A 19,856-nucleotide genomic window follows, 5' to 3' on the forward strand; every position below is an offset into this window, starting at 1 on the left:
ACGGCACAAGGCAAGCCCATTAAGCTATCATGTTGCCAGGACAGGTGGCAATAATAAAGGTTAAAGCACACACACAGGGGCAGTCACCAGAGAGCAAGGGGATAGGGCAGCCAAGGCTGCAGCCCTCCTGGACAGTACGCAAGACCCCTTGTGCTGTAAGTTGGATCTTGGTCCCACCACTCTTGTTGATTTGGGATTTGGCGTCCTACGGGACGTAGATGATGTACCAGCGGCTGCCTACACCCACCTCGCCGTCCTAGCTCACGGGAAAGTGCATGCCTCTCGGAATGCCATGGTTTCTGTTGTGGACAAGGTATAGTATGCTCCAGGGTTCGACAGGTTAGCAAAGGCATATGTGAAGGCATGTGAAGTGCACACCCAGACCACTGTATCCTATTCAGAGATTACAAATCGATTACATCCGGCTTCCCAAATCAGGCAGGTATGAGTACGTCCTTGTGTGCGTGGACCTGTTCAAAGCCACCGCACAATGTACAGTGACTAAACTTGTGTCAGAACTTGTATGTAGATTTGGGGTACTAGAGACAATTGAGAGTGACAGAGGTACACAATTTACAGGTTAAGTGATGCGAGAGGTGATGTCAGCCCTTGGGGTGGAACTAGCGTTTTACACTCCATACCACCCGCAGAGTTTAACAAAGTTGAAAGAACTAAAATGATATGCTTAAGTTAAAAGAAGTGTTTGGCTCTATGCCAAGATTAGGCCTGTACCATCCACAGGCCCTACAGCAGGGGTGTGATAAGGTTATTGAATATGTACAAGAACTATGTCGTAAACTGAAAATAACACCCGATCTAGTGTTTTCCCCAATTCCAGACCCTGACAACCTAGAGGGGACTCATTTCTTGCAGCCTGGAGACTGGGTGGTCGCAAAAAGACACGTAATAAAGGCCTTGAACCCAAGGTTTGACGACCATACCAAGTTAAAAGTGGATACATGCCTCCCACTGCAAGAAAGTTCCCGAGCCAGAGGAAAAGTGATGGGTGGGATCCCGGCGTTGTTTGGGTGGGGGAGGTAATGGACATTTTGATTTTGACTTTTGCATTTGTCTTATTGGACTGTCTTCTTTTTGGGAAACACCACTACAAATGATCCACATTGAGAAGCGATGGACTGGATGGGCAAATATTTCCCACACGTGTATGCCCAACCTCAGGAGTGGAGAGTACATTTTGCGGACTTGTCTATTATCTGTCCCCACTCCTGTAGAGACTCTTCGAGACACATATACTCAAAAGTACACAATGATAGTGATGTAGTAGATGACAATGTTGTTCAGGAAAAAACCTTCCTTAATTTATTTGAATATTGTCCCCATTGCGATACCATTGAATATACACATTGGACGAATATAACTCGGTTTTAGGTGAGGAATGTTGCGTTGGCTGAAGAATGTTGTAATTTTACTTGTGACTCTAATGAAATCGGGAAATGCCAACGAATTAAGGCAACAGAAGTAACAGCTACTCTGCAATCGTCCGACTAGTATAATCTTATGTGTATATATATATATATATATATATATATATATATATATATATATATATATATATATATATATTGCAATTAAGGTAATAATTTTATGCATAGCTAAATGTACTGAATGCCGATTTTCTACACCCATTTCAGTGTCTAATATGACTATGATGATATTGATGTTGATAAATCTAAGATTACTGTATTGTAAACTTGATAGATTTGCAATATCTGATATTATGTCATTTGTTTAAATATCTTGATGGACATAGAGTGCACCATTCCTACCTGGGAACCCAGCACCTATGGGTGACAGAACCAGGAGATAATGGTGGCTCTGATGTCCAAATGGGGGAATGATAGGGGTCAATCAATATTTTTAATAACCTAACATAAGAAAGATAAGGAAACAGTGTAATAAATGTGACATTAGTTATTTGGTTATATAATGTTATGTATTATATGCAAAACATTCCGGAAGTTGCTAGTAGAATTTGGATATAGAATCATATGTAAAAAGGTATATTCAAGCGTTTATTTGAATATTGATTTTAGAATACTAAATGTATGATTAATTAGATTTTATTCAGCTATCTTACTGAATCCCAACTTACTAACAATGTACTGACCCCAAGTAGGTGGCTGAAACCAGTTTTGTTTATGTGTAAACTAAAAACAATCCCCTGTCTTTTGATGTGCAAATTGTTGATGGACTTTGAAGATTACCTTTCTTTTCTGACAAGAAATGTAATTAACAAAAGTACTCAGCCAGTAGTCAAGAGACAAGGTATTTAGACAGCCAGGAGTCGACCTTTATTATCACATGTAACTGTTTTTATGTCTACTTCAAACAGCTTAGTTGATAAGCTTTTTTTTAATTTACAGTCATGTTTTAACCTGTTGGAATGAGGGGTTGGTCACCAAAGGTACATTGTAACTAAATAAGAAACTAGGTATCAGTTAACATTTGGAAACGCCTTCTTTACAACTTGCATATAAACTAGCAATGTACAACAATAAACAGAACTCATACTGATATCACTAGACAGTCTGTGTAGTGGCTTATTATGGTTCTCTATGAGATCTCTATATAATATTTCCTCTTAATTTGGATACAGGCAACATTCGCATTTCGGTCTGCGTTCCAGACCCCCCACAACTGTACAAAAATACTGTGGGGTCAAAATACGCAGTACACCCCTAGATGTATTTGTTAAGGGGTCTAGTTTTCAAAATGGGGTCATTTGTGGGGGTTCTTTATCGTTTTGGCCGCTCAATGGCTCTATAAGTGGGCAATGGGGCCTGGAATTTATTCAGTTGTACCCTGAAATCCGACGGGTATTCCTTTCATTGTAGGCCTAGCCATGTGTCCTGTAAGTCTATTAGGGCCACAATGGGTATGTTTCTGAACACGGGACAAACAGGGGTATCCATTTTGGGGTGAAAGTCTTCATTTATATGTGTGCTGTTCAAAAAAACCTGTTTTAAATTGATGCAATTGCCCAAAAAATGAAAATCATAATTTTTCCTACTGCTTTGCTTAGATCTATTCAAAAATTGTAGGGTAAAAATACACAGTACACCCCCAGATGAACGCGTTAAGGGGTCTAGTTTTCAAAATGGGGTCATTTGTGGGGGTTCTCTTGTAGTAGACATGATGATTAGTTAGCGTAAAAGGTCTATTGATTTGTACTAAACTAGAAGTATTACGCAGCTGTAGCGATTTAACTCTATAGAGGCAAATGGCTGCATAATCTCATTATGGTAAGTGCTGGACAATGGCATGGTGAAAGATGTGTGTTTTATAACTTCAGCCTAATATAAAGCTCTACTGCATAAGGAAAGAGTTAAATCACATTCCTATACTGTGTGTTTCCCCAGCTCTACCTCCCCTATACCAAAACTTCCCCCCACACAGAAACTTCTCAAACAAAGACTGCCACGTACACTGAGACCGCATGCTGAGAGGACAAAGTCCACACTACACTAGACTTGAGAGAAGGTGGGGAGGGAGGCGGGGAATTCTATATGACCCAGCGAATAAGAAAATGTATACGTTACTGATGTAATCTGTTAAACACCCATAAAGGGCAGGTATTATGTGTTTCAATAAATTAGGGCTCTGGGGATTATAACTCCAGAGAGACCTGGTTGAGATTCAAGGCTGATGACTTGTGTCCGATTGGTTTCTTTCATTATGTGTGCACACTATACAATTAGGAAGCTACAGAATACCCTGAAACCTGCTGGAGGAAAATATGATCCAGTTCACTCTATGGTTTTGGCCACTCAAGAGCTCTACAAGTGTGCTATGGGGCATAAAAGGCCTTCAAGGAAAATTTATGTTCTAAAAGCCACCGACTACTCCTTTCATTTTGGGCCCCACTGTGCATGCAGACATAATATAAGGGCCACAATGGGTATGTTTCTGAAAACAGCACAAACAGGGGTTTCCATTTTGGGGTGCAAGTCTTCATTCATATGTGTGCTGTCCAAAAAAAGCTGTTTTTAAAATGACAGAATTGCCAAAAAGAACGAAAATCCTATTTTTTTTCCTTTTGCTTTGCTTGAATTCATTCAAAAACTGTGGGATCAAAATACGCAGTACACCCCTATATAAATTCGTTAAGGAGTCTAGTTTTCAAAATGGGGTCATTTGTGGGGGTTCTCTATGGTTTTGGCCGCTCAAGAACTCTACATGTGTGCTATGGGGCCTAAAAGGACTTCAAGCAAAATCTATGTTCTGAAAGCCACCAATTACTCCTTTCATTTTGGGCCCCGTTGTGCATCCAGACATAAGATTAGGGGCACATTGGGTATATTTATAAAAACAGGACAAACAGGGGGATACATTTTGGGGTGCAAGGCTTCATTCATGTGTGTGCTGTACAAAAAAAGCTGTTTTTAAAATGACAGAATTGCCACAAAAATGAAAATCCCAATTTTTTCCTTTTGCTTTGCTTGAATTCATTCAAAAACTATGGGGTCAAAATATGCAGTACACCCCTAGATAAATTCGTTAAGGGGTCTAGTTTTCAAAATGGGTCATTTGTGGGGGTTTTCTATGGTTTTGGGCACTCAAAAACTCTACATGTGTGCTACGGGGCCAAAAAGGACTTCAAGCAAAATTTCTGTTCTGAAAGACACTGACTACTCCTTTCATTTTGGGCCCCGTTGTGCATCGAGACATATGATTAGGGCCACAATGGGTATGTTTCTGAACACGGGACAAATGGGAGTATCTATTTTGGGGTGTAAATCCTCATTTTCATGTAAACTATAGGAAAAAAATATGTCTTTAAAATAACATATTTGCAAAAATATGAAATTTTACTTTTTCTCCTTTAAATTAAATTAATTCCTGAAAAAACTGTGGGGTCAAAATACTCATGACCCCCTTCAGTCAATACATTAAGGGGTGTAGTTTTTAAAATGGGGTCATTTGTGGGGGTATCTATTATTTTGACACTCATGAGCCTTTCCAATCTTGGCTTGGTGTAGGAAAACAAAGTGTTCCTCGAAATGCTGAAAAGTAATGTTAAATTTGTACGTCTCCTAAATGGTTAAAAAAAAACACAAATTTTTTTCACATGTTCATCCAGAATAAAATAAACTGATGGAAATATATACATTAGCAAAAATTTGTACAGTATGTTTGCACATATTTGCGTAATTACAGTTGAAAATGTGAAAAAATGACAATTTTTTCAACATTTTCCCAATATTGGCACTTTTAATAAATATTCCTAAATACTATCAGTCTATTTTTTCCACCTATATGAAGTACATGTGGCAAAAAAACTATGTCAGAATCACTTGGATATGTAAAGCCTTTATGGAGTTATGCTATGTTAAAGGGGTTGTCCCGCGCCGAAACGGGTTTTTTTATTTTTCAACCCCCCCCCCCCCGTTCGGCGCGAGACAACCCCGATGCAGGGACGTAAAAAAAAAACCGCTAAGCGCTTACCTTAATCCCCGAGCTCCGGTGACTTCTATACTTACCTGCTGAAGATGGCCGCCGGGATCCTCTTCCTCCGTGGACCGCAGCTCTTCTGTGCGGTCCATTGCCGATTCCAGCCTCCTGATTGGCTGGAATCGGCACGTGACGGGGCGGAGCTACACGGAGCTACACGGAGCCCCATTGAAGAAAGCAGAAGACCCGGACTGCGCAAGCGCGGCTAATTTGGCCATCGGAGGGCGAAAATTAGTCGGCTCCATGGGAACGAGGACGCTAGCAACGGAGCAGGTAAGTAAAAAACTTTTTATAACTTCTGTATGGCTCATAATTAATGCACAATGTACATTACAAAGTGCATTATTATGGCCATACAGAAGTGTATAGACCCACTTGCTGCCGCGGGACAACCCCTTTAAGTGACACATGTCAGATTTTCAAAATTTGGCTCCGTCACTAAGGCGCAAAAAGGCTTCGTCACTAAGGGGTTAACTGAAGGAGTTACATCTATTGCAGATCTGCACCCAAATCTGTGTCAAGATCTGCACCAAAAGATGGAGATTTTTGGTGCTGATTTTCTGTAAATTTTTCCAAGGTTAAAGATCCACACAAATCCACTACATGTGAATATATCCTTAGGACGGGAATACACAGTGCAGCTGCCGCACCCAGCCAAACCATGGCCACAGCAAATCCACTACATGTGAACATATCCTTAGGATGGGAGTACATAGTGCAGCTGCCACACCCAGCCAAACCACGGCCACAGCAAATCCACGACATGTGAATATATCCTTAGGATGGCAATACATAGTGCAACTGCCGCACCCAGCCAAACCACGGCCACAGGAAATCCACTACATGTGAATATATCCTTAGGATGGCAATACACAGTGCAGCTGCCGCACCCAGCCAAACCACAGCCATAGCACATCCACTACATGTGAATATATCCTTAGGGTGGGAGTACACAGTGCAGCTGCCGCACCCAGCCAAACCACGGCCACAGCAAATCCTCTACATGTGAATATATCCTTAGGATGGCGATACACAGTGCAGCTGCCGCACCCAGCCAGACCACAGCCACAGCAAATCCACTACATGTGAATATATCCTTAGGATGTCAATACACAGTGCAGCTGCCGCACCCAGACAAACCACGGCCACAGCAAATCCACAACATGTGAATATATTCTTAGGATGGCAATACATAGTGCAGCTGCCGCAGCCAGCCAGACCACGGCCACAGGAAATCCACTACATGTGAATATATCCTTAGGATGGCAATACACAGTGCAGCTGCCACACCCAGCCAAACCACGGCCACAGCAAATCCACGACATGTGAATATATCCTTAGGATGGGAGTACATAGTGCAGCTGCCACACCCAGCCAAACCACGGCCACAGCAAATCCACGACATGTGAATATATCCTTAGGATGGCAATACATAGTGCAGCTGCCGCACCCAGCCAAGCCACGGCCACAGGAAATCCACTACATGTGAATTTATCCTTAGGATGGCAATACACAGTGCAGCTGCCGCACCCAGCCAAACCACGGCCACAGGAAATCCACTACATGTGAATATATCCTTAGGATGGCAATACACAGTGCAGCTGCCGCACCCAGCCAAACCACGGCCACAGCAAATCCACGACATGTGAATATATCCTTAGGATGGCAATACATAGTGCAGCTGCCGCACCCAGCCAAACCACAGCCACAGCACATCCACTACATGTGAATATATCCTTAGGGTGGGAGTACACAGTGCAGCTGCCACACCCAGCCAAAGCAGGGCCACAACAAATCCACTACATGTGAATATATCCTTAGGATGGCAATACATAGTGCAGCTGCCGCGCCCAGCCAAACCACGGCCACAGGAAATCCACTACATGTGAATATATCCTTAGGATGGCAATACACAGTGCAGCTGCCGCACCCAGTCAAACCACGGCCACAGCAAATCCACTACATGTGAATATATCCTTAGGATGGCAATACACAGTGCAGCTGCCGCACCCAGCCAAACCACAGCCACAGCAAATCCACTACATGTGAATATATCCTTAGGATGGCAATACATAGTGCAGCTGCCGCACCCAGCCAAACCACGGCCACAGGAAATCCACTACATGTGAATATATCCTTAGGATGGCAATACACAGTGCAGCTGCCGCACCCAGCCAAACCACGGCCACAGCAAATCCACTACATGTGAATTTATCCTTAGGATGGCAATACACAGTGCAGCTGCCGCACCCAGCCAAACCACGGCCACAGGAAATCCACTACATGTGAATATATCCTTAGGATGGCAATACACAGTGCAGCTGCAGCCCCAAGCCAAACCACGGCCACAGGAAATCCACTACATGTGAATATATCCTTAGGATGGCAATACACAGTGCAGCTGCCGCACCCAGCCAAACCACGGCCACAGCAAATCCACTACATGTGAATTTATCCTTAGGATGGCAATACACAGTGCAGCTGCAGCACCCAGCCAAACCACGGCCACAGGAAATCCACTACATGTGAATATATCCTTAGGATGGCAATACACAGTGCAGCTGCCGCACCCAGCCAAACCACGGCCACAGCAAATCCACGACATGTGAATATATCCTTAGGATGGCAATACATAGTGCAGCTGCCGCACCCAGCCAAACCACAGCCACAGCACATCCACTACATGTGAATATATCCTTAGGGTGGGAGTACACAGTGCAGCTGCCACACCCAGCCAAAGCAGGGCCACAACAAATCCACTACATGTGAATATATCCTTAGGATGGCAATACATAGTGCAGCTGCCGCACCCAGCCAAACCACGGCCACAGGAAATCCACTACATGTGAATATATCCTTAGGATGGCAATACACAGTGCAGCTGCCGCACCCAGTCAAACCACGGCCACAGCAAATCCACTACATGTGAATTTATCCTTAGGATGGCAGTACACAGTGCAGCTGCCGCACCCAGCCAAACCACGGCCACTGCAAATCCACTACATGTGAATTTATCCTTAGGATGGCAATACACAGTGCAGCTGCCGCACCCAGCCAAACCACGGCCACAGGAAATCCACTACATGTGAATATATCCTTAGGATGGCAATACACAGTGCAGCTGCCGCACCCAGCCAAACCACGGCCACAGCAAATCCACGACATGTGAATATATCCTTAGGATGGCAATAGATAGTGCAGCTGCCGCACCCAGCCAAACCACAGCCACAGCAAATCCACTACATGTGAATATATCCTTAGGATGGCAATACACAGTGCAGCTGCCGCACCCAGTCAAACCACGGCCACAGCAAATCAACTACATGTGAATTTATCCTTAGGATGGCAGTACACAGTGCAGCTGTCGCACCCAGCCAAACCACGGCCACTGCAAATCCACTACATGTGAATTTATCCTTAGGATGGCAATACACAGTGCAGCTGCCGCACCCAGCCAAACCACGGCCACAGGAAATCCACTACATGTGAATATATCCTTAGGATGGCAATACACAGTGCAGCTGCAGCACCCAGCCAAACCACGGCCACAGGAAATCCACTACATGTGAATATATCCTTAGGATGGCAATACACAGTGCAGCTGCCGCACCCAGCCAAACCACGGCCACAGCAAATCCACTACATGTGAATTTATCCTTAGGATGGCAATACACAGTGCAGCTGCAGCACCCAGCCAAACCACGGCCACAGGAAATCCACTACATGTGAATATATCCTTAGGATGGCAATACACAGTGCAGCTGCCGCACCCAGCCAAACCACGGCCACAGCAAATCCACGACATGTGAATATATCCTTAGGATGGCAATACATAGTGCAGCTGCCGCACCCAGCCAAACCACAGCCACAGCACATCCACTACATGTGAATATATCCTTAGGGTGGGAGTACACAGTGCAGCTGCCACACCCAGCCAAAGCAGGGCCACAACAAATCCACTACATGTGAATATATCCTTAGGATGGCAATACATAGTGCAGCTGCCGCACCCAGCCAAACCACGGCCACAGGAAATCCACTACATGTGAATATATCCTTAGGATGGCAATACACAGTGCAGCTGCCGCACCCAGTCAAACCACGGCCACAGCAAATCAACTACATGTGAATTTATCCTTAGGATGGCAGTACACAGTGCAGCTGCCGCACCCAGCCAAACCACGGCCACTGCAAATCCACTACATGTGAATTTATCCTTAGGATGGCAATACACAGTGCAGCTGCCGCACCCAGCCAAACCACGGCCACAGCAAATCCACGACATGTGAATATATCCTTAGGATGGCAATAGATAGTGCAGCTGCCGCACCCAGCCAAACCACAGCCACAGCACATCCACTACATGCGAATATATCCTTAGGGTGGGAGTACACAGTGCAGCTGCCGCACCCAACCAAACCACGGCCACACACATCACTGCAGCCAAGGACCACCGTGGGTGAACGTGGTTTAGCCTAGAGTAGTCAGCACCCCCATTGTCTTTACACCTTTTACCCGTTTACTAATACAGCACCAAAACCACGTTTATACCATAAATACAGCACCACAGCCAAGTTCATACCATAAACACAGCATCAGAGCCAACCTCTAACATGAATACAGCATTAGATCCCAGCTCATAGCATAAATATGGCACCAGAACCAATCTAATTACATAAATACAGTACCAGAAAAAGCTCATAACAATTAAAGTAGCAGTACCAAGCCGATTACATAAAAACAGCCACAGAACCAAGCTTATAACATGAATACAGCACCAGAACCCCTAAATAAAATATATATATATTTTATAAGACAACCTTTGTGGCAGACGGTGGATCTGTTGTAGAGGCTGTTTCTTCTGAAAGCACAGACACTTTATTGCACCAGTGCATGGGTTCAGTTGGAATCTCCATAAGACCGAACCAACAACAAATGCCAACATCCTCTCTTAGAAATTCAACACAAAGACATTCCTTTGTTACCAAAATACAAGCTGATTGGTTACACTTCACTACAGTATTAGGCCTCCTTCCCAGTACAGTATTAGGCGGGTCGGACACTGCATTCGGGATTCCCGCACTGGAGTTCGACCCCGTGCCCAGCCGGTGACTCCTGCATACCTGTCTGGTGGCTTCTGTTCAGTGCTGTAAATGTGTTGCCTGGTATTCCGTCGCACATGCGCAGTAGCCACCGGCGCTGTGTGATGACACGGATCCCACGATACTTCCACAGTGCTCACTGTTGAAGTGCAGTGGGACAGACAGCTTCCATTGACTTTAATGGAAGCTGGACGTGCGTAGCCCACACAAAATCGCAGCATGCTGCGATTTCTCACCCGTGAACAGAAAATCGCATTTTGCCATAGCATAACTTCGGGCTGGATTTGCTGTGGAATCTGGAGGCGGAATCCCACTCTGGATTTCACAATGCAAATCCGTCCATGTGAAGAAATCCTTACACAGGCACAGTATGCCTGCCCTAAAATAGGTATACTTCCGCCCTCCTTTTAACAACACCCACCATCTTTCTTTCCTTAACTCTTTCTTATCCTAATCCCAGCTGCCACAGATCAGCTCTAGTATACCTCTAAACGAATGGCGCACTGCCTGAGCATGTGTAGTCGTTGCTCCACTCATTTCAACGGAGCTGACAAAAACATCAAAAAGAGGTGTGGGGACACCTAGAAGGTAAGGAGACTTACAAGGCCATGCAAGCTCTTCTGAGTAATTTACGCAAATAAGGAAGATGAACTTACTACCTCTGCAGCGCCACCACCAGGATAAAAAGCAAACAAAAAACGTAAAACAACATATATTCAATTTTCAAGGGAAGAGGAAGCTGCCCCTCCCTGTACAGACGAATGTAAAGTCTGACATTGAAAGTCCTCCTTTATCAAACAGAGTTGGTTTTGGTAAAATGGCGCAATTGGTAAATTACTTTATTCACTTTATAATTAAAATTATAGTCCTATATTAAACGCACACATTAAAAATATTGCTGGTAATGGTAGAATCAGTATAAAATCTGCCCAGAAGGGCTGCAGCCGACCTCCAGGGATTAGAGATAAAACAAAGACCCCATAAAATCCATCAGCAGGCTAAAAATCACGCTTCTTCTATGAGAAGTCGAGGGAGATGATGATGACTTACCATCTAGAAGCGCTGGCAGCGTTTGGACATGTGACCTGGTAACAGAGAAGAGGGGCACTGAGGCTCCCCACAGCGCTAGTCCGGAATATAAAACCAATAAATATTTTGTTAAACAAAGACGGAATTGCACAAAAAATGAGAACTTCATCTTTCAAAGTAACACTATAAAGGAGAGGCTCAGACAAAAGGAATCCCCATATAGCCTGGTATCATCAGCATTCACTACATTTACTGAGGCAACTAATGAAACCCAACCAGATTGTTGGAAGAAAAAAGGAGCAGATGAGCAGGACCTCCAGGGATTTAGCCTCAGCCTCATCACAACGTATAATCCCTCGCACTCCGCCATCCGGGAAATACTCAAGAAACGCTGGCTAGTCCTCCTACAGGACCCACACTTGGTAGATGTCATCCCGCCTGAGCCACGTATCACCGTTTGGAAGGCAAAATCACGTAAGGCTGCGGTCACACGGGGCACAAATATCACGGTATGACCACAGTAGGTCCGCATAGAAATACTGCGAGATTTCCGCGGCAGAAATGCAGATTCAAAACCCCCGCCAATCAGCATGGGTTTTAAAGCAGCTTCACCGCCTGTATTACACAGTGGCCAACTCTTCCCATAGAGAGGAGAGAGGCTGCCGCGGAAACGGCAATACAATTGTTATGTCGCGGCTTTGAATTCCGGCATATCAATTTCTGCGTGGCTTGGCCACATCGGCTTCTCCACAGTGGATACCTTGAAAGAAAAAGCTCCGGCAGCATCCAAGGTGCAATTTCAATATCCAAAAGGTTTTATTTTTCCATCACAAGAAACATGCAGGCAACGTTTCGGCCATGTTGGCCTTTGTCAAGCTCATCCACACATAGCATTGCTATGGAAAGCGCAGCACCTGTCCACGAGTGAATAATCATTGCGATTCTCCGCTCGCAGTGGGCAATTCGCAGCATGGTTTGATTTGCCCCGATTCTCCGCGGTCAGCCTATCTATTAGATATACCGCATCGCCCGTGGACAGCCGGCCTTAGATGTATCAAGAAGAACTGCAAATGCTGCTCAAGTATCGTAAACAGAACCACGTAATCTTTGATTTACACTACGGCCAAAAATTGTACAATACGGTTGTTCACTAATTGTTCTTTGGACTAGCTTCTGTCTGCTCATATATATGTCCTCCTTGGAAGTTGAGATGTGATTTGGGTTAGCTGCATCGGTGGTCAGAGCTGGGAGTGTAATGAAAGTCTTCACTCCCATTCAAATCAATCCAAGAAAAAAGTCTTATCGTAAAAAATAAAGGACACGCAAAGTAAAAAAACAAACAAAAAAACTTTTCCTATAATTATAATAAAAATGTCAAAACAAAAAAAACCCCAAAACATAACACCAGAGTTGCACTCTTTTGGTCACCCTGTTTCCAAGTAAAAATATAATAAAAAGCGATCAGAAAGACACATGTGCTCCAGTCATGCCAGTCAGAAGATGCAGAAGATGGCAACAAAAAATCTATATTTTTTATAAAGTAGTACAAGAAAAAAAATCTGTAAATAAATGTGGTATTATCATAATCCTACTGACCCCCATAATAAAGTTACCATGTTATTTTTGCTGCGGTTTGTATGCCCCTAAAACAAGACTTTGGGTCGGAGACATGCGTGTGAGCTCAGCTGACACGCGAGAGGAGCTTTGCAACAAAGGTCACAAAAGCCGTGAGTCCATCTGGGCACACAGTTCAGGCCACATTCTTCAGCTCCACCCTCCAGCTACTGAGGTGAGCTTGCAGGGGTCATCCTCAGGGGTTGCCGCTGCCCGCTGATCTCCGCAAGTGGAATCGGGGCCTCCCCTCTCCACTTCTGGCGACTCTGGCAGTGTCACTCCGGACTGCCAACGCTTAGGAAATGCTGCAAGGGTGGTAGCGCTGTTCGCTGGAGCACCTGTGCTCCCTGCTACAGGCGGGAGACCTGCTGAACTTCAGGCAGTGCCGCGCTGAGACAGTGCTATAGTACCACTGTAGTGACACAGAGGGTCCTACAGGGTAGAAAAACAGGTAACAAATCCCAAACATACATACTATGAGCTCCTAGGGAGACATAGGAGGCATCCTGTGGGAGTAAGACGTTTTTCTCTACACTTCAGGTTAGAAAATAGTCTGCCCGGCAACAGCTCATCCTGATTGACTGTCTATTAGTAAATTCCCTGATTGGTGGAGATGGAGGAGACGAGTCAAGTCCGGGAAAGTGAGCAGGGTGTAGGAGTCAGAGAGAGAAAGAAAAGTTCGGGAAAACTATAGGAAGGGGGAGTGTGTGGTTGGAGATGAAGGAGACAGGAGGCAGAGAGATGAGCTGCCGCGACTAAACCGTTACCGGAGGTTGGGAGGTGAAAGAAAGTGACCGGAAACACTGAAAGGAGTAGAGTACAGGAAGGAAAAACCTGCGAAGTGTAAACTTCTCCGTAAAACTAAGAGAAAATGGAAGTGTAGTCGGCCCGGCACTAGTCCCTCCATACTGTTAGTCAAAAAAAAAAAGAACCTTCCGGAGTATAATCCCAGATAACAGACTGGTGGGTTCATTTATCCAAGCAAAGCAAGGAGTCAGTAGTGGTTGTATGCTACTGTTACCTACAGGAAGACTGTACAAGTTACTACTGTGTCAAAATCTGCAAAGTGCATTATTCAAGAGACTGTTTTACAAAGTGTTGAGTAAACTGTGTACCTTCGGGTTACCCCTAATGCACCGTGGATTTATCTCATCATTCGTACGACATCAACATAAGTCCACCTTCAAAAGGTACTGGCATCACGAATTGACAAGCCCCTTAAACATACAGAAGTTTATTACAATCTGTATACTGCATGAGTAGTTCCCAGAGACGGAGTAGACACCATCATTGACCACGCAAAAGCTAGCACATCCACTCAGGCTACCTGCACCCTTCTGCTCACTGCACCGTGTCAGCAGCATATCCTCGCTGGGGATTCTCCTTCACTGGAGGATGCTGATCTTACTACACCAGGCTGCACTTCAGCAATAAGGCAGGGGATCCTGGCCATCCCCGACTTCCCACAGCCTGTTGGTGCCACATAATAGGATTCAGGAGACCCAGGAAAGCCCTAAATTTGTTTGGGACTGCGCTACAAGCTATCTCTACAGGAGACCTGCTTTTCATACACTTTCTTTTCTATTTTATGAGCCACCACCGCCACCATCTGGTATAAATGAATGAATCTACATTTCCATATATAATCTAGGGACACTTTTCATAATGATCTAAAGCACTATGTTATAAACATTTCAAGCAGGGCTTCCTTCTCCTCCAAGTTTGCCAGTCTGACTCTCTGGGGTACCGGTTTCTTTTCATACCCTATTTTAGACATAATAATTACAACGATAACAAGAAACAAAAAGAGAGGCGCTAGACCTTCTAAATTGACATATTTTATTGTAGCTGCAGCCAACCCACAACAGGGAGCAGACAACACTGACCATCGGGTCGTCTTCTACACCTCAAGCATAGCAAACAAAGAGACCCAGAACACCTTACCTAAGCAAGACATTAGACCTCAAGATGCTAGCTCTTCCTCTCCCTCCTCCCAAGATATGAGGACAAACTCCACTCCACCACACATTTCCTTCCTTATGGAACATAAATCCTCTACCTTGTTTAACGAAGAAAGAAGTGTAGTGGCCAGAAGTCTATGTTGCTGGCCCTCCATAAGTGTCATACATGTAATGTCTTTTGTAGGTGCGCCGTGCAAAAGTGTCTTGTCAATCTGTTATGTGTATTGAACAGCTGCAGCAAATGGGGAGATGCTTGCAACATATCAATTTGTCTTGTCCCGTGGTGAGAGTGAAGATATAAATATGAGTGCTTGGAGTTTTGACAGGGGTTCTGCTTGGTTCTTCAATTCTGAGAGTTGTATTTTGAGAGTGCCAGCCACATGGGAGTACCTTCAACTCCCATGTGGTGAAGAATGGAGAAGGAAGAGCGGTTCCCGAATATCTGTATGCTAGTGACCGTGCCGTAGTTAGCCCCAAGAGAGAGAGAGCATGAGCGTGTTGGTGGCAAGTTAAGGCCAAGTCCCTGTGCAGAGGTACTTTAATTCTGCTGTTCCTACGCGGCCTCCTGTGCCTCGGGATGACCCATAGAGGTACTTTAATTCTGCTGTTCCTACACGGCCATCCTATGCCTAGGGATCACCATCTAGAGCTGCTATAATATTGTTGTTTGTCTGCACGTCCGTTCTGTGTAAACTGTGCCTTTCATCCAGTGTTTATATGAAGTAAAGTTCTGCCAAGCCCTGACTGTTCCCAGGGACCTGAGGTACGTTATTCCAGTCTGCAGCTCAATTATTTACTGCCAAGGGTCATTCCGGTGGATAATGAAACGGTGGCGTCACCAGTGACAACCCATATACCTGTTCTCAAAGTTATCTGGCCATCTCTTTCCGAGGGGTGCCCGGAAAAGGCCCAGCGCTGCCCTGGCTACGTGCATCCCTCTGGGAGGGAGTATGGTTCACTATGACCAGTGTCCATCTTGACTTCCCAGCTCCTCAACGTACGCCCTGTGTCCGGGGGTCACCCTACGGAACGCTGCAGCAGCAGAACATATTTCACCTGAGACACTAAAAGCTATGTTTCATGACCTTAAAGACACCATTCAAAAGATAATAGAGAAACCATTTCCTCTATTCACAGCGATATCATGGCCATAGGTGAACGTTCTTCACACCTTGAGGAGAAGATGGAGGATTTTGTGACGGCTCACAACACACTAGTGATGCTCACAATGAGGCACAGAATGACATTGCAGCAATAACATTGAAGCTGCAGACTTGGAGGATAGATCGAGGAGGAATAATAGAAGATTCAGAAACATTCCAGAAACCGTTAATGACTCTCAGCTCATAGAATTCCTCACAGATCTCTTCGCCGCTTTTGTTCCTGATGCTCAACAATCCGACCTCCTGATTGACAGAGTTCATAGAGTACCCAAACCTAAAACTATACCTGCAGGAGCACCCAGAGATGTACTCACAAGGTCAGATTTTTTCCAATCGCAAGGAAGTTCTCCTAAGGCTGGGATCTCACAGGGCGGAATCCCGCCAGAAATCTTGCAGTTTGGCCGCAGCAAAAAAAGCGCAAGATTTCCAACGGGAAAGTGCTGCTTCAAAACCTGCGGCACTTAGCCGTGGGTTTTGGAGCGGCTTGCTCGCATGCTTTTGCTTGCAGCTGGCGCTCCTATAAAGGAGAGCGCTACCGCAGCGGGGAAAAAAATTGACATGCTGCGGCCAGGGGATCCGCACCGCAGTGCCGGCTTCTGCCAGCTTTGCCACAACGGATTGGCCATTCCATGTGGACAAGATTTTTGAAAAAATCTCGTCCACATGGCTGGCTAATCCCGGGATTAGCGTCCACAGGCGGATTTGCCGCAGTGAAATTCCGGACTGAAAACCGCGGCAAATTTGCGCTGTGTGAACCCTGCCTAAAGGCTCAAACAAAATCCTTCTAGACCCCTTCCAGCAGATCTCCCTTTTTTCAGACCCATCACCTGCCACACTAGCTAGAGGCAGAGAATCTGAAAATTTACAACATTTCTAAGAGAAGAAGAAATACCCTACAAATGGGGCTTCCTGATTTTCAGAAAAGAAATTATACACAATACCTCTTCTCCTAAGGAAGCGGAAGCCATGTTCGCCAAATGGTCTATTACCACACCCAGGGAAGACTCCAAGACCACACCAAGAAAACGGCCTCCCTCCCTTAGTCAGGAATGGTCTAAAGTTCCTCAAAAACACGTCTCCAAAACCTCTGTTTGAAAACACACAATAGTCACTCAATTGTTTCTGCCATGTTTGACATTTCGAGGAACTTGTGTGATCTTTTTTTCCCCTTCTCTTCTTCAAGACACGTAACGTGAAATTCAATATTTGTCCCTCTCTACCCGAGGCAAAGCTTAAGCCTAAATCTTATGTTTTTTCTTCTGCTAATGCTCACCCCCGTACCTGAAATGTCTAGTATTAAACAAGGTGCTGCAATAATCTGTGGAGATTTTAATATTGTCCCCAAAAGGGTCATATATCCAACTCATACAACTCAAGATTCACAAGATCTAATTTTCAAAGATGACTTGTACGACGTCTGGAGAATGCAACATGCTAATGAATGAGACTATTCTTTCTTCTCACACCCCCATAAAATATATTTATGCATCGATTACTGTATGCTAGATAAATGGCTACTGCAGAAAATGCTGTCCTCCAATATAGATACCATGTTTTGGTAAGACCATGCCCCTATATCATTATGTATTAAAGAGGAATGTAATCTACCCTCGTCATCCCCTTGGAGATTTAATCATTTCGCACTTAATATAAACTTCTCAATAGAAACTCAGAAAAATTTGGAGATATACTTCCATTTAAATGACATCAACGATACTTCGAGTCCATCTAAACAAATCCCTGGGATCGGATGGTCTATCTAATGAATAATAGTTCTTAGTATTATTTATAGTACCAGTGTTTCTGGTGACACAATGTGCCACTTATAATATAGTGAATGACATCATCACATGTAACTCACTGAAGGACCTGTGATAAGGGTTGGAGTTGGTCAAAATTGAAGGACCTGTGATGATGTCACTATTATGTGATCAGGGGCGGAGCATGTAACTTACTCTCCATGACGGATCTTTGATGTTGTCACAGTCATGTGATCACGGATGGAGCATGTAACTCCCTCACTCACAAACAATTGGTGGTTAGTACTTTAATTATAAAAAATCTGCCAGCAGTCTTGCCTCATATCTTTTAAAAATCTTTAACCACGCAGTTCAAAAGGACTCCTTTCTCTATGAAATGCTAAACACATCAATTATCACACTCTTGAAAGCAGGTAAACCGCACGCTATTCCTGGAAATTGTAAGCCCATTTCTTTATTAAATTCTGATATAACATTTTTTGCCAAGATTTTGGCCACACGACTCAGAAACATTCTACCAAGCTTATTCCAAAACCGATCAAGTAGGCTTTATGTCAAACAGACCCGCTTCTGATGCAACCAGATGATTTATTCGGTTGGTTATATGACTTCAACTTTAAGGCCCCCTGTCCACGGATCTGATTTCGCAGTCAGTAAATTGCCAGCGAATCACGTCGTCTGAAGCTTTCCAAAGCATTGTTATGGAAAGCGCCGGCCCCGTGTCCATGAGCAGAGAATCATTGCGATTCTCCACTTGCGGCCGGCAATTTACAGCATGCTGCGAATTGCCGCGATTCTGTCAGATAGGCTGACCGGCGGAGATTCGTCTGCGGCTCCTGCTCCCGGGCATCGTCCGTGGACAGGGGGCCTAAACCCCTTTTTTTACTTGCAAATTTTTAAGAGTTCTTCAAAACATTCTATGGTATTTTAATTAGTACCAATGAAAAATGCAGCTTGTCACACACAAAAAACACTCGGCCAGCTATGTGAATGGGGAAAGAAAATTCAGGATTTTTTTGAAAGTATGGAGGAGAAATGACCGCCCATTTACACGGGCCGACAGTTGCTTGGTTTTTACGTGACTCCAAGAGGTGAGCAATTTCTTGCTCAGTGACCTGTTGGTGGTCGAGTATACATGGGGCTACCATCGCCCCAAATCGCTCTTTGCATCGACGATTTGAGTGATAATCAATTAATCACCCATGTAAAGATACCTTTAGGCCCAATGTCCACAGGCAGATTTGATTTGCGGAATCTGCACGGGGCACCCGCACTTCAATATACACATGCAATGGAAGCCGTCCAATCTGTGGCCCATCCGCAGCAAAGCAGGAGTAAAAAAAACCCCCAAAACTATATTGCGCATGTGCGTGGCCAGCAGTTCTGCACACATCTACAGTGCAGAAAAAAGAAGACAGGCACAGATATGCAGGGTCGCCGGCTGGGGGCAGGTTCAGATTTCGCTGTGGGCTTCCGCATGTGGAATCCGACCCGCCCATGGACTTGAGGCCTTAAGTTGTTTTCATGTAGCATTTCCTGTCCAGCTCTGGTTCCACCCCAGGTTTCCGTCTTCGGTGCAGAATGCTGTATAGGGACTGAAACCAGGATGGAGCCAGGACAGAACCATACGGCTCAATATGTGAGGAGGAGGAGACCTCTTTGGTCTGTATTTCGCATGGTTTCCATCCCTGTCAGTCTTTATAGCTGGATAGAAAAGCGCTGATTATGATGCTTTTCCATCCAGCCTTAAATGCT

At 44.7% G+C, this 19,856-nt stretch overlaps 1 pseudogene; it reads right to left on the reverse strand.

Moving 5' to 3' along the window:
• Positions 1–19,856, reverse strand: part of LOC136576935 (serine hydroxymethyltransferase, cytosolic-like) — a 118,264-nt pseudogene that overhangs the window by 22,046 nt on the left and 76,362 nt on the right.

Source organism: Eleutherodactylus coqui, chromosome 8 (assembly GCF_035609145.1).
Source record: "Eleutherodactylus coqui strain aEleCoq1 chromosome 8, aEleCoq1.hap1, whole genome shotgun sequence".
Lineage (NCBI taxonomy): Eukaryota > Metazoa > Chordata > Amphibia > Anura > Eleutherodactylidae > Eleutherodactylus > Eleutherodactylus coqui.